Source organism: Lytechinus variegatus, chromosome 4 (genome assembly GCF_018143015.1).
Source record: "Lytechinus variegatus isolate NC3 chromosome 4, Lvar_3.0, whole genome shotgun sequence".
Lineage (NCBI taxonomy): Eukaryota > Metazoa > Echinodermata > Echinoidea > Temnopleuroida > Toxopneustidae > Lytechinus > Lytechinus variegatus.
Genome location: NC_054743.1, coordinates 45,434,210 through 45,439,859, shown reverse-complemented (window position 1 = coordinate 45,439,859; position 5,650 = coordinate 45,434,210). Strand labels below are relative to the sequence as shown.

The window sequence follows — 5,650 nt, the reverse complement described above, 5'->3', positions numbered from 1 at the left end:
ACACGGAAGTATGCTATACAGCCGGCTTTTCTCTACGGTAATCCCACCTCACTACCCAATGCACTCCACAATGTCTCATCTCAGCTTGTCAAGGTCACATTCACAGATCTCGGCCTCGGTAACGATCAGGCCGAACACATCATTCAAGCTTTCAAATCAACACACGATCTCAAAAATCTGAGGATCCTGGGGTGAGCTATCTTTCCTTTATTTCTATCATCTTTTGATTAGCGATGATCATTTATTGATTTGATTAAGGTACATCCTTTCCAAATGTCCATTGTTCGCTTCTTTATTGTGAAGGATACACACATACTGCCAAAAACATAGTAAGAAAAGCTTATGGAACTCGATGGACAATGTTATACATAAAAATGATATTTATGTATGACGTTAAATAAATACTCATATTTCGTTGTCTAGTATGATGTCATGTTGTGATTAAGCATGACATTAAAGATATGGCAGTTATTAAGATTGAGTTAATTCCCCCTTTGATGTGTACAATCGACCGCACGTATTGACGTAGTTAAACATACTTTTTGTCTCTCCTGCATAGCAGAGTGAGACTATAGACGCCGCTTTCCGACGGCGGCGGAGACGCCGGCGGTCATGTGGGGTCAATGAACTTAGACCATGCTGGGGGAATGTTGGGGAATCAACTAAGTTTTTGAAATGTCACCATAACTTAGAAAATATATGGACCAAGTTCATTAAACTTAAACATAAGGCTAATCAAGTATCACCAAACATCCTGCATGAGTTTCACGTCTCATGACCAAGGTCAAAGGTCATTTAGGGTCAATGAACTTTGGCCGATTTGGGGGTATCCGTTGAATTACAATCAAAACTTTAAAAGTTTTTTAATCTGATTCATGAAATTTCGACATAATAGTAATCAAGTATCACTGAACATGCTGTGCAAGTTTCAGGTCACATGATCAAGGTCAAAGGTCATTTAGGGTCAATGAACTGGCCGAATTGGGGGTATTTGTTAAATTACCATCATAACTTTAAAAGTATGTTGGTTAAGTTCATAAAAGATTATTCAAGTATAACTGAACATCCTGTGCGCATTTTAGGTCACATGACCAAGGTCAAAGGTCAATGAACTTTGGCAATAATTGGGGTATCTCTGAATTACCATCATATCTTTGCAAGTTCATTGATATGACTTTTGAAACTTGGACATAAGAGTAATCAAGTATCACCGAATATCCTGTGCAAGTTTCAGGTCACATGATCAAGGTCAAAGGTCATGTGAGGTCAATGAACTTTGGCCACATTCGGGGTATTTGTTGAATTACCACCCTATCTCTGTAAAGTGTATTGGTCTAGTTCATAAAACGTGGAAATAAGAGTAACCAAGTATCACTGAACATCTTGTGCGAGTTATAGTAGTTTTCAAAGTCAGCACTGCTGCTATGTTGAATCGCGTGATGCAGGTGAGACGGCCAGAGGCATTCCACTTGTATAATACTGGTACTGCTTAAAATATTCGAACGAGAATTACCGGAATGATTTATTGTCTTGCGTTTATTTTGGGGGTCAGTTTGTTTTGCTGGGCCATGCTGGAAATGGATGGGTAGATGCTCTTCTGCTAAAAATGACAACACCTTGTCTTTGCATTTTATTTTCTTTTTAATTTTATGCACATCTTATGTTCTATATACTTACATTTTAACCTATCAAATGGGTATTCATGTCTTGTAGGTCCATTATTTAACCTTATTTTGTCCCCGCCTTTGCAGGTGATTTTACTTCACTTTCCCTAGAGCCAAACCAAAAAATATCAGCCTCCCCATAACACGTAAAACAATTAAATCCAACGAATGCGTCTTCTCTCCATGTTAATACTACTAGATTCATAAGATGTGGGACTGATGAGAGCTTAGATCCTTCTAGCATTGATTCTAATGATGAACATAGGATACAGGTGGAGATAGTACATGGCAAACCAAAGTGGTAAGTCATCAGACCTCATTTTATCAAATATTTTCTTTTCTTTCTAATTGTGCAATTAGATCCCCAGATCCCCTTTCCAACGGAATTATCTAGGTGTTTGGTAACTACACAATTATATAATATAAAACTAATTTTACACTTCTACACTTTCCACGTAAAGCTGGCTAGAGACCATTATATTTTCCAATAAATTTTGTGAAATATAAAACCGATCGTCGACATGTCCTTATCATTCTAATCTCATCATAATTCATAATAAATATTTTGACAGAAAGTATGTTTTCAAATACTTGTAGCGGAATAAGAAGCTAAAGTTTTTGTTCGATTAGTCTGGCCAAAAGGCAAGAAAAAACATTTTAAAAATGCATTCAGGGATGTGTGTGATCACTAATAGAAAAAGCAGATGAGAGAAATAAAGATTGTTGCCAAAGTTGAATTTAAATGACTATTAAAGAGAGAGCATAACCACGTTACCCTAATGATAAGAGCTTCTAATTATGTAAAGTTTACTTCGTTAGCTTACAATGCATACCCAAAAATGTAACGTTATCTTAACAATTAATTGTAGTAAGATGTGCGTAAAGAATATATTCATCTAATCGCGTTCGAAACTTTAATATTAAAGTCGAAATTAATGAGTGCGTTTTCATCATGGTACACGCTTACTTACTACACTCCCTAGGCTTACTGACGGATGGTCTATTATCATTTTTGGTCTAATCATCAGATGGGCTAACAACATTCGGGCTAAACCCTCTTACTCCAATTCTCTTTTGGTCTAATGACTACTTGGTCTTATAGCCACTTGGTCTAATGACCACTTGGTCTAAAAGCCACTTGGTCTAATGAACACTTGGTCTAATAGCCACTTGGTCTTATGCTCAGTTGTCACTTGGTCTAAATTTTGGTCTAATTGCAATTTCGTCTAATAGTCGCATGGTCTAATACTAGTTGGTCTAATACCAGTTGGTTTAATCCTCACTTGGTCCATTATTCAGTTAGTCTAATGTGCAATTGGTCTAAATTCCAGATAGTCTAACATTCATTTCGTCTACATGCTTCTTATTTGTAAAGTCTGCATGGTGACTTGTTTTCAATTTTCTAATGAAAATTTTAAAGTTGCTTTCCGCGCGCCGGCGTCAAATCTTCACACGCGCGCCCCGGGGAGTACAATTAGAGCGACGTATATTTCATCCCCAACTGAATTTTGAAAATTAATGGGGGTTTTCCAAAGTCTGTGCATTGGGCACGAAAAATATTTGGGGACTAAACAAACTTTAGGGATTTTTTGTCTGTTTCAGGGGATTTTCGAAGTTTTTTGTGAATAACAAATAAATTTGCTATTTTTCGGTAAAATAACGCTAATATACATGTAGAGGTGTAAAAAATATGATGTTTATTTATCCACCTCTATGTATACGATCTACTGTAGAAATTTAACGGCTGGCTTAATCCAATCACGGTTCCCAACTTTTCAAGAAAACAAAACTCCCTGATTTTTCTCTGATGAAGTTCAAAAATTTCCGAATTATTTCAACCCATTCCTAGTTTCTCATGTTTCTAAGTGTTATTTCAGTGAATTAAATGTATTATTATTTATTTTAGTTATGCCAGTGGCCTAGCTAGGATTTTTTCCCGGGTGGCACGGGGGGGTCCTTGCTTTTTCAGGGGGGGGGGGGCACCGGCCATTTTTCCGGTGTGTGTGTATGTGTCCACAAGGGCGGATCCGACTTATGCCAATAGGGGACGGGGCCCAAAGGTATCTTCACCTATATCAGTCGCTTCTTAGTTTTATTCTTATAAAACAACATAAACATAAAATAATCTCATAAGCCTTATAAAAAGTGCGAGCGCGAAGCGCGAGCGAATTTTTTTTTTACTTTAATGATTTTGTCCTGAAAATTTAATTTTCTGGGCAATGTTAAGTGTGATCCTGAACAAGATTCAAATGTACCCCCAAGCGCGAACAGAAACTTTTATCAACTGTTCTAGCATTATCGAAAAGGGACCTGTTAAGGACTGCTTACAGTTACCCACGAAAACGGTACATATTTCAATAATGCGAGCGCAAAGCGCGAGCAAATTTTTTGATATTTCGACTTTAAACAAATGGTCATTCTAACCATTTTTTTATTAATTAATGAGATATGTATGTAACTAAACAATTGATGTGAGCGCGAAGCGCGAGAGGAAGAAATTTGAGATTTTAGATCTAAAAGCGGGACACTCTATTCATATTTGTAAGTCATAAATATGATATAGTCAATTGGGTATCATTAATAATGCGATCGTTAAGCGTGAGCAGACAATTATTGATATTCTGATGTAAAACTGGATAATTCAAGTACATTTTAAATAAAGAACATGCAGGCTATCGCGCATGTTTTATATTTAGACCTAAAATCTGGGCATTCTGAATACATTTGTTTAAAGGAACATTATGGAATACACGTAGACAACATGAACTTGGCAAATCAAACAATGGGACCGAGATCAGAAGGGGGTGGGGGCATGATGCCCCCTCCCCAACCAGTCCTCAATTGATCTTTAGGGTTAACGATTGCATGCGCAGTCCGCGTTCAAGACTTTAAAAGACACCTCCTTTTTTCACGCGTTTTTTTTGTCACGCGTGTGTAGATCAATATATTTGCCCCCCCCCCACTCCCGGCTTCTGTTTCGCCATTTCCTCATACCGTTCTTAGTTTTTTTCCCCTCCATTTCGCAAAAATCTTATATGTAAATATCTCTCTCTTCACTCATATACCAACAAACAGGTAGTACTTTCGAAGATGAAGTTGCGGCATCAAGGCCATGACGACTCAGATGATCCTAACATAGCAGCCAACATGAAACACAGGGGTTGTTTTTATTTCGGTTTATCGTACAGTATTCGGAATAGTTATAGAGGTAGATATGCTCCCGCTGTCGATCAGTTGGCAACGTCATGAACGTCATGACTTGTACTATGACAGTTAAATGACCGACCTGGGCGTTATACCAGGGGGTATTAAAATGCATCTGATGTTATAGGGCGTTAAGTATTTTATTGTTTGAAAATGATTAAATCTATACAAACATGACAAATGAGACCACTCCATGGTGTCAGTACACTTTGTCAAAAAAGGACAACATATGTTTGGAGCCGAATGCATTAACATTTTTCAATTTTATGTGGTTCAATCAAGTTTTATATTATTGTAAATTCATTAAACATTACAAAATTGTATAATTTAAAAAGTAAAAAAAAGAAAAAAAAAGAGTAATGGACAACATCGACTCTCTCAATTGCATATTATTGCTTATAGCTATTTTGAGTAAAAAACGAAACTTTGTCAAATCTTTTTTATTTCACTTCCGATAATTTTCAGCGTAATGCTCAGTCGTTAGATTTTTCTTTACTAATTCAAATCAACTTTTTTCTAAGGTGGATGTGACCTTTTTTCCCCGATCAGATATAAACTTTTGTTAAGAATTCATTGAATTTTCGTCCACAATCGATTTTTTGATGCAAGATACGGTATGCTAATTTTCTTGTTTATTTATTTTACATTTATTTTTCACATTGCTGTGATCTTGGTTAGAAACAAGTGATCGTTTTAATGTCTGATATGAGGATGAATGTTGTATCTACATATCCTTTGTAAATATGGTAGCTACATGATTTGTCTAAAAACTAGTTTTCGGT

The 5,650-nt window shown here is 36.5% G+C and overlaps 1 long non-coding RNA gene across 1 annotated transcript; it reads left to right on the top strand.

The window, feature by feature from the left end:
- Positions 1-13: 13 nt before the first annotated feature.
- LOC121414166 lies at positions 14-4,962 on the top strand. Its single transcript, XR_005969810.1, has 3 exons — positions 14-191; positions 1,864-1,965; positions 4,740-4,962. It is a non-coding gene; the product is annotated as an uncharacterized LOC121414166 (long non-coding RNA).
- Positions 4,963-5,650: the final 688 nt, after the last annotated feature.